Source organism: Rhineura floridana, chromosome 9, assembly GCF_030035675.1.
Source record: "Rhineura floridana isolate rRhiFlo1 chromosome 9, rRhiFlo1.hap2, whole genome shotgun sequence".
In the NCBI taxonomy this organism is placed as follows: Eukaryota; Metazoa; Chordata; class Lepidosauria; order Squamata; family Rhineuridae; genus Rhineura; species Rhineura floridana.
Genome location: NC_084488.1, coordinates 48725417 through 48732195, shown reverse-complemented (window position 1 = coordinate 48732195; position 6779 = coordinate 48725417).

Sequence of the window (6779 nt, the reverse complement as noted above, 5' to 3'; positions counted from 1 at the left end):
AATGTATAGACCACCTTTGTGGAAAATAACAAGGTAGTTTAGAATAACACTAAAGCATAAATCAGAATATCCAGAGTTCAGTAAAGTCAGTACAAAGGATGAGTGCCTAGGCATGCCTATGTGAATAGATAAGGTTTTACCAACCGGTGAAACACATGCACCATAGGTGCCTGTCATTCCACAGTATGGGGGCCACTAGAGAGAAGGCTCTCCTTTGTGTCACCATAAGATTGTCTCACCATAAGATTGTCTCTGATAGATGTGGAACAACTAGAAGGGCCTCCTCCAAAGACCTCAGTGAATAGGCTGGTCTATATGGAAAGAAGCCCTCTCTTGTATAACCTGGTCCTAAGTGGTTTTCTTGCTTTATTTAGCAATGGCCTTAAACTCATCTTGATAGTTAATAGGCAACAATTTCTTCAATACCATTGAAAAATATTAATGGAAAGATGATCTACCAAGTATGCTTGCTGATACTTTTTCTACTAGTTGTAGCTTCTCAACCAACCCTAAGTGCAGCCCCATATAGAGTGCTTTGCAATAATAATTTTAAAAATTATTTTATTCATTTATAAGCTGCCTTTTCACCAGAACTGGAACAATATCATTACTAGTGCATAAGTCACCATGGTCAAGTTGTCTCTCTCCAGGAAAAGGCATCGCTGGTGCACCAGCCAGAGCTGATGAAAGGTTTTCCAAGCCACCAAGGCCACCTGAGCATCCAGTGACAAAGATGGATCAATCAGTATCCTGAGACTACGAATCTGCTCCTTTGAGTGCAATCCCATCCAGAATAGGTAGACTATCCAGTTCCTGGACCTGAGAACTATTTACCCACAGGGCTTCTGCCTTACCAGGATCCAGCTTCTGCTTACAGGCCCTCATTCAGCCCATCACTGTATCCTGACATTGGTTCAGAACATTCACAGCCACATCTGATTCAGGTGTATCAGAGCAATTGAGCTCCCCGAGTGACCATTCCAAACAGCTTCATATAGATTTTAAATAGCATTGACAACAAGATGGTACCCTGTGACATCCACAGCATAACAGCCACAGGACTGATGAGCAGTCACCCAATGCTATTCTAGGAGACCAGCCGCCTAGGCAGGAGCAGAACCATGTAATACAATGCCTTCATCCCCAAACCAAACGATGGCTCCAGAGGATACCACGGTCACTGGTATTAAAGGTCACTTAGAGATACCATAAGGTTCTCCCTCTTCCTCTCTCTTTAAAAAGGTATTCCATCAGGGTGACCAAGGCCAATTTAGTCCCCAAATCAGGCTTGACCTAGACTGGCATGGGTCCAGATAATCCATTTCTTCTAGGAGAGTCTACAGCTGAACTGCAAGCACCCACTTGAGCACCTTGCCTGAAAAGGGAATATTCACAACCAGCTGGTAATTGTCCAAAACCTCTGGGTCCAGGGTGAGTTTCTTCAGGAGCTGGTGCACCACAACCACCTTTAAGATGGCAGGCAAATCTCCCTCATGCAATAATGCATTTACCACATCCTTGACTCACCCAGCCAACCCCCCTTGGCTAGTTCACATTAGCCATAAAGGGCAAGGGTCAAGAGTACCTGGGGTTAACCAGACAGCTGCGAGCACCCTGTCCACATCCTCAAGCAGCTGTAACTGAAACTCATGTAACAAAACTGAGCCAAACAGTGCACTAGATGTTTCATTTGGACCTACCATAACAACCGCATTCAAGGTCATCAGAGGCAAGTAACTCCATCCTCAAAATGACTAGCAAACTTTTCACAGGAGGCCTTCCAGCTTCTTGCACCCCATTAACTGGGTTACATATTAATAAGCCACAAAACCCACCTTGAAAGAGTTCTGCTGAACAACTACCCAAGGATCTGACAGAGGCATGTGCTAGTGTGTGTCTGGATGCCTTTGCAGTGAGTTTTATCCCATTTGTGCTCTAGCAGTCATTAGGCCTGCTTCTCCAGAATACCCAGGGGGCAACTCAAGACTCTGCAGCATCAGAGAGGGTACTCAGAAGCAATCAGGCTGATAGCCAGATACCTCTCACCATTGCACAGCATGACTAAGACCTCAATAGGATCACCAGCTGTGGTTACTATTATTTATTTATTAATTATTTGATTTATATCCCACCTTTCCTCCCAGCAGGAGCCCAGGGCAGCACTTACTAGAAAATGAGAGAGAGAGAGGAAAAAAGAGTGGAGTGGAAAAATCCTCTTGCACCACACAATGACTTTCCTCCTCAGAATCATTAAGACCCCATATTTAAAAATAAGAGAGGTGGGGGGAGGAAGTATTCTAAAAATAAAATTCAATGAACATAACAACAGTCACTAAGTTCAGAAAAATATGCACCCTGAAATGCTCTATTTTAAAAACAATTATTTATTTATTTATTATTGCATTTATATCCAAATTTTCTTCCAAAGAACTCAAAGTGGTGTACATTGTTCTCCCCCTCCTATTTTAATCCCCACAACAACCCTGTGAGGTAGGTTAGACTGAGAGGCAGTGACTGGCCCAAGGCCACCCAGTGTGCTTCATGGCTGAATGGGGATCTGAATCCTGGTCGCCAAGGTCCAACATGAAAAAACTCACGGCATGCCCTAAATAATTTAGACACTGCTTAGAAACTATGGCATTTAGTGGCATAGAAATGGTTGAAATAAATAAATCTAAAAAAATAAGATTTGTTTTGTTGTGTTAGGTGCAATTCAGAAACCATATATGCTCAACAGTAATCCCATTGATATCCATTGGAACGACATCAGAGTAATGTATCTGTAAATCATTCCAAAAAGCGGAAGCCGCTCAATTACTTGCACATTCATGGAACACTAACCTAATTTATATGCAAAGACATCGATTTCATTGTTGAATAGATGTGCAGCTTTGCTTACCTGCGTGAAGCTCTGGGGAGCGGAGCATAGTTGCGACCGAGGGTGAAGCCGCAGAAGCCATTTTAAGGAAGGGAACATCACGCGTCGCCTTGAGATGACGCGCGACGTTCTGCACAGAGGAGGCGGAGCTAAGGGGCTATTTAAGCCCACGCCGCCGCCTCCGACTTCCTCTTGGCTCGCGACGACAAAGAGAGGAAGAATGACGGCATGGGACAAGACGGAGCTACTGAACAGCGAGGGACAGAGAGCGGTGGCCATTTTCTGGCCGCATAGTTGATGCTTGGGCCTGATCAGCCCATTTAAGGTTGCAGCCACGAGGGCAACGACTGTTAATGCTGCTGCATGGCTGCAGGTGGCCTGGTGGTGAGGCCTGGCCAAGTTAAGCAAGATTACACAAACATCCTCCCCCCTATACAGGGAAGAGGGAGTGGATGTTAAACAAGGATTACAACCACATACATTTAAATATTATGCAAGTATATTTAGGCAGTTAAAGGGATAGATAGATAGATAGATAGATAGATAGATAGATAGACGCATCCCTGTGGGTTGCTGATTTCTCCCCCCCCCCATAAAAGGGAAAGGGGGTGAAGGTAATATAAGAGTACCACTTAGATATATTGAACATTTATATTCAATATTAAATAATTAATGATAAACAGATATGAGCCCAGTGCCTCCTAAGAAGGGGAAAGTTGGGCCAAACGGGGCATGTGCCTAGCCAGCAGGCCTCGTTAAAAGGGCCTAGCGGAAACACATTCATAAAATAAAGTAAAATACAATAAACATATCAAGCTAACAAACTTGCTATATATATTTGGCAACCCCTTGCTGCCTAGGCCTTTGGGCATTTAAAACCACACACACACCCTTAGCCCAGGGCTGATTGTGGGAGAAAAGGTGGTTTAGTGTAGTGGTTAGGGTGTTGGACTGCGACCCGGGAGACCAGGGTCCGAGTCTCCCCAACAGCTGTGAGGCACAATGGGTGACCTTGGGCCAGTTACTGCAGGCTCAGAGCAAATTATGGGAGGAGGCTGCACAGGCTTTTCGAGCCTACCAACACAAGCCCTATTTCCCCCTTTGATTGCCAAGGCTGGGTGTGAGTTCAGCCTAGGTAGGGGGCGCAACACAGTGAGGGATGTGGGTGAGGCCCTGGCAGCCTCTATTGGCAATTGTGCGGGACTCTGATTAGGCTTACAGTTTTTTTCCTAGACCCGGGCCTATATTAGGTTGCAGGTACTTTATTCTATTAATTTATTACATGGTGGGTGTTGGGGGATACGGAGCTGTTGGTTAAGCTTCCGACTTCTTGCTAGGCCCAGGAATATATTAGGTTGAGGTAATTAATTCTATTATCATTACATTATATGGTGGCCTTGGTGGGGCCGGGTGCGCCTTCTGGGACTTTGTGCCTGTCCTGTTTAGATACTAGTGGTGTGCACAAATGACAAGGTTTTGCTGGAAAATGTCTAAATCACCATAACTTAGTTGACAGTGATCCTTTTTCAAGTGTCAGTGCCACGCTAATTGTTACCTCTGACACAGAAGTTGCATTTATTTGAATTTAGTCTCGTATCAAAAACAAAGCATATGGCATTTGTTGTATTAAAGAAGGGCATGCAAACTTCTGCAAGGAATTGAAGGTCTAGCAGATTATAATGTGGCTTGATGGGAGGATAGGAATAAAAAGGAAAGCCAGACTGCTTATAAGGCTCTTATACTAATTCCAGGATCTTAGACTTTACTAAAGCAGGGGTGCCTTGACAGGAGTTTAGATTCTTGTTGACACAGAAGCTGCCTTTTAAGTTCCAGGCAGACTGTTCACCCTTTCCTGATGATTTTGTAACAACAACAACAACAACAAAAACCTTCTTTGTTAGGATTTCTGATATCATTTACCTGTAGTCATATATAGCATGCAACTTTTACATTGGCACTTCTATTTTGATATCAGTTACTTGAAATCAATGTAGCATGCACATTTTACATTTGAACATTTATTATTATGGTTGTTTGGAAACCCGCTAGGAGAAAGCTGCAGTGGGTCCAAATATTGGTGACAGCAGCATATCCTCAGTCTCTGTGCTTTAGGGGAACTGGATTAGCTGCCATGGAATAGTAGTTGGTAAAGTGTACTTACTCATAAATGATTTACTCCCTTTCTTTGCAGAAGGATGTGCACAGCAGTGAGATATTAGGCCGGAGGCCTTCAAGGGGGTAAGAGGAAGCCCCCAGCTTAAGCTGCTCAGGGACATGTGTCCCTCCCCAGTTAGACTTGAGGTACTACAAACTTCGCTTACTGGCTACCCGGTTTAAAGGGAGGTTTGTCTGTGTTATGGTGTTTTTCTTTTGGTTTCCTGATCCCAGATTCCAACTCCCGGCTGGCCTTCAGGGCATACAGTCTAAAATCTGTCGTAGTTATGGCCCTAGCATGCAGAGGGCATATTACACCTGATTCACCACCAGTCCTGTTTAAGGGGTCAGGCAGTGATGGGTTTATACTGGATAGCCTGGGATAGTGCACTGGACTTCATTCAACTTGGTGCGTGCCTGTGATAGAGATGCCTTATGCATTTTTATGTGGCAGAGCATTATCTATGAACTGCTATATTTCTCACATGGAGTGCTGCAGCTCCTTCTGGGGGGGGCAGTCATGGCTTCCAACTCCCGGCCGGCCTTCATGGCCTACAATCTTCAATCTGTTTTAGTTATGGCGGTAATTGCCAGGGACAGAGTGTAAAGATGTACAGTTGGGCAGAGTTCTTGGCCCCTTTCTGGCCACCCTAATCGGGTAGGGCCTTAAAAGGCAGTGGGCAAATTATGCCTGATTCACAACCAGTCTTATTTAAGGGGTCAGGCAGTAACGGATTCATACCTGATAGTCTAGGAATTGTGCTCTATGCTTCATTTAACATGGTGCCCACATGTGGCAGAGCATTGCCTATGGACTGCTATAATTCTCGCATGGAGTGCTTCAGATCCTTCTGGCAGGGGGCAGTCAGGAGACAAGTGGACTCAGAAACAGTAGGGCACTATCTGTATGATGGGCTGTTCATCGGTAGAGCAGATTTTGGGGTACATGTTAGCACTTGAGGTCACAGCTTATAGTATGGATATGTAACTGGGGGTTCCCTTGAAAACTGGGAATATGGAGGATCCTGCCCCAGTGTTCACCTTTCTGGGTATCAAGATTGACTCTGCGGCCCAGGGCTGCAAGCTGCACAGGGACATGCTTTAACTGTTGCAGATTAGGATCCTGGAGTTTTTCCACTTCTAGCTAAGGCACAGGGCTTTCGAAATCATTCCATGGATTTTAGGGTCCGGTGCATGTTGGCTGGGTGGGCTAGGGAGCGCCCAGCTGCCCCGATCACCGCCGTCCTATATCTCCAGAGCTTTTAGAGAAACTCATGAGCCAATGGTCAGCTGTATGTTCTTCCACCTATGAAATCCAGCTATTTCAAGCAGTGTCCCTTACATTATTTTGGGGGCATTTCGAATTGGAGAAGTAGTGGCTGGGTCTAAGTTGGACCAGTCACAGCGCGCCCTCTTAATTTCAGATATCAACATGAAAGCAGGCAGCGCTTACCTTACGTTACGTAGGTCTAAGACTGACCAGAGGGGTAGGGGACGGACTGTTATTTTAGCTCCTTCCCCTTTGCCACACATTTGCCCAGTGCAGGCCCTGCAAACCCTTATGATAGCTAGAGGAGCAGTGAGTGGATATTTATTTGTTCACAGGAACGGTGATCCTCTCACTAAATATCAATTTTGGGCACTTACTAAGAAGGCTCTGCACGTATTAGGAATAGACCCATCAGTTTTTGGGACCCACTCTTTTAGAATTGGAGCGGCTTCCACAGCAGCGGGACTGGGTTTCCCA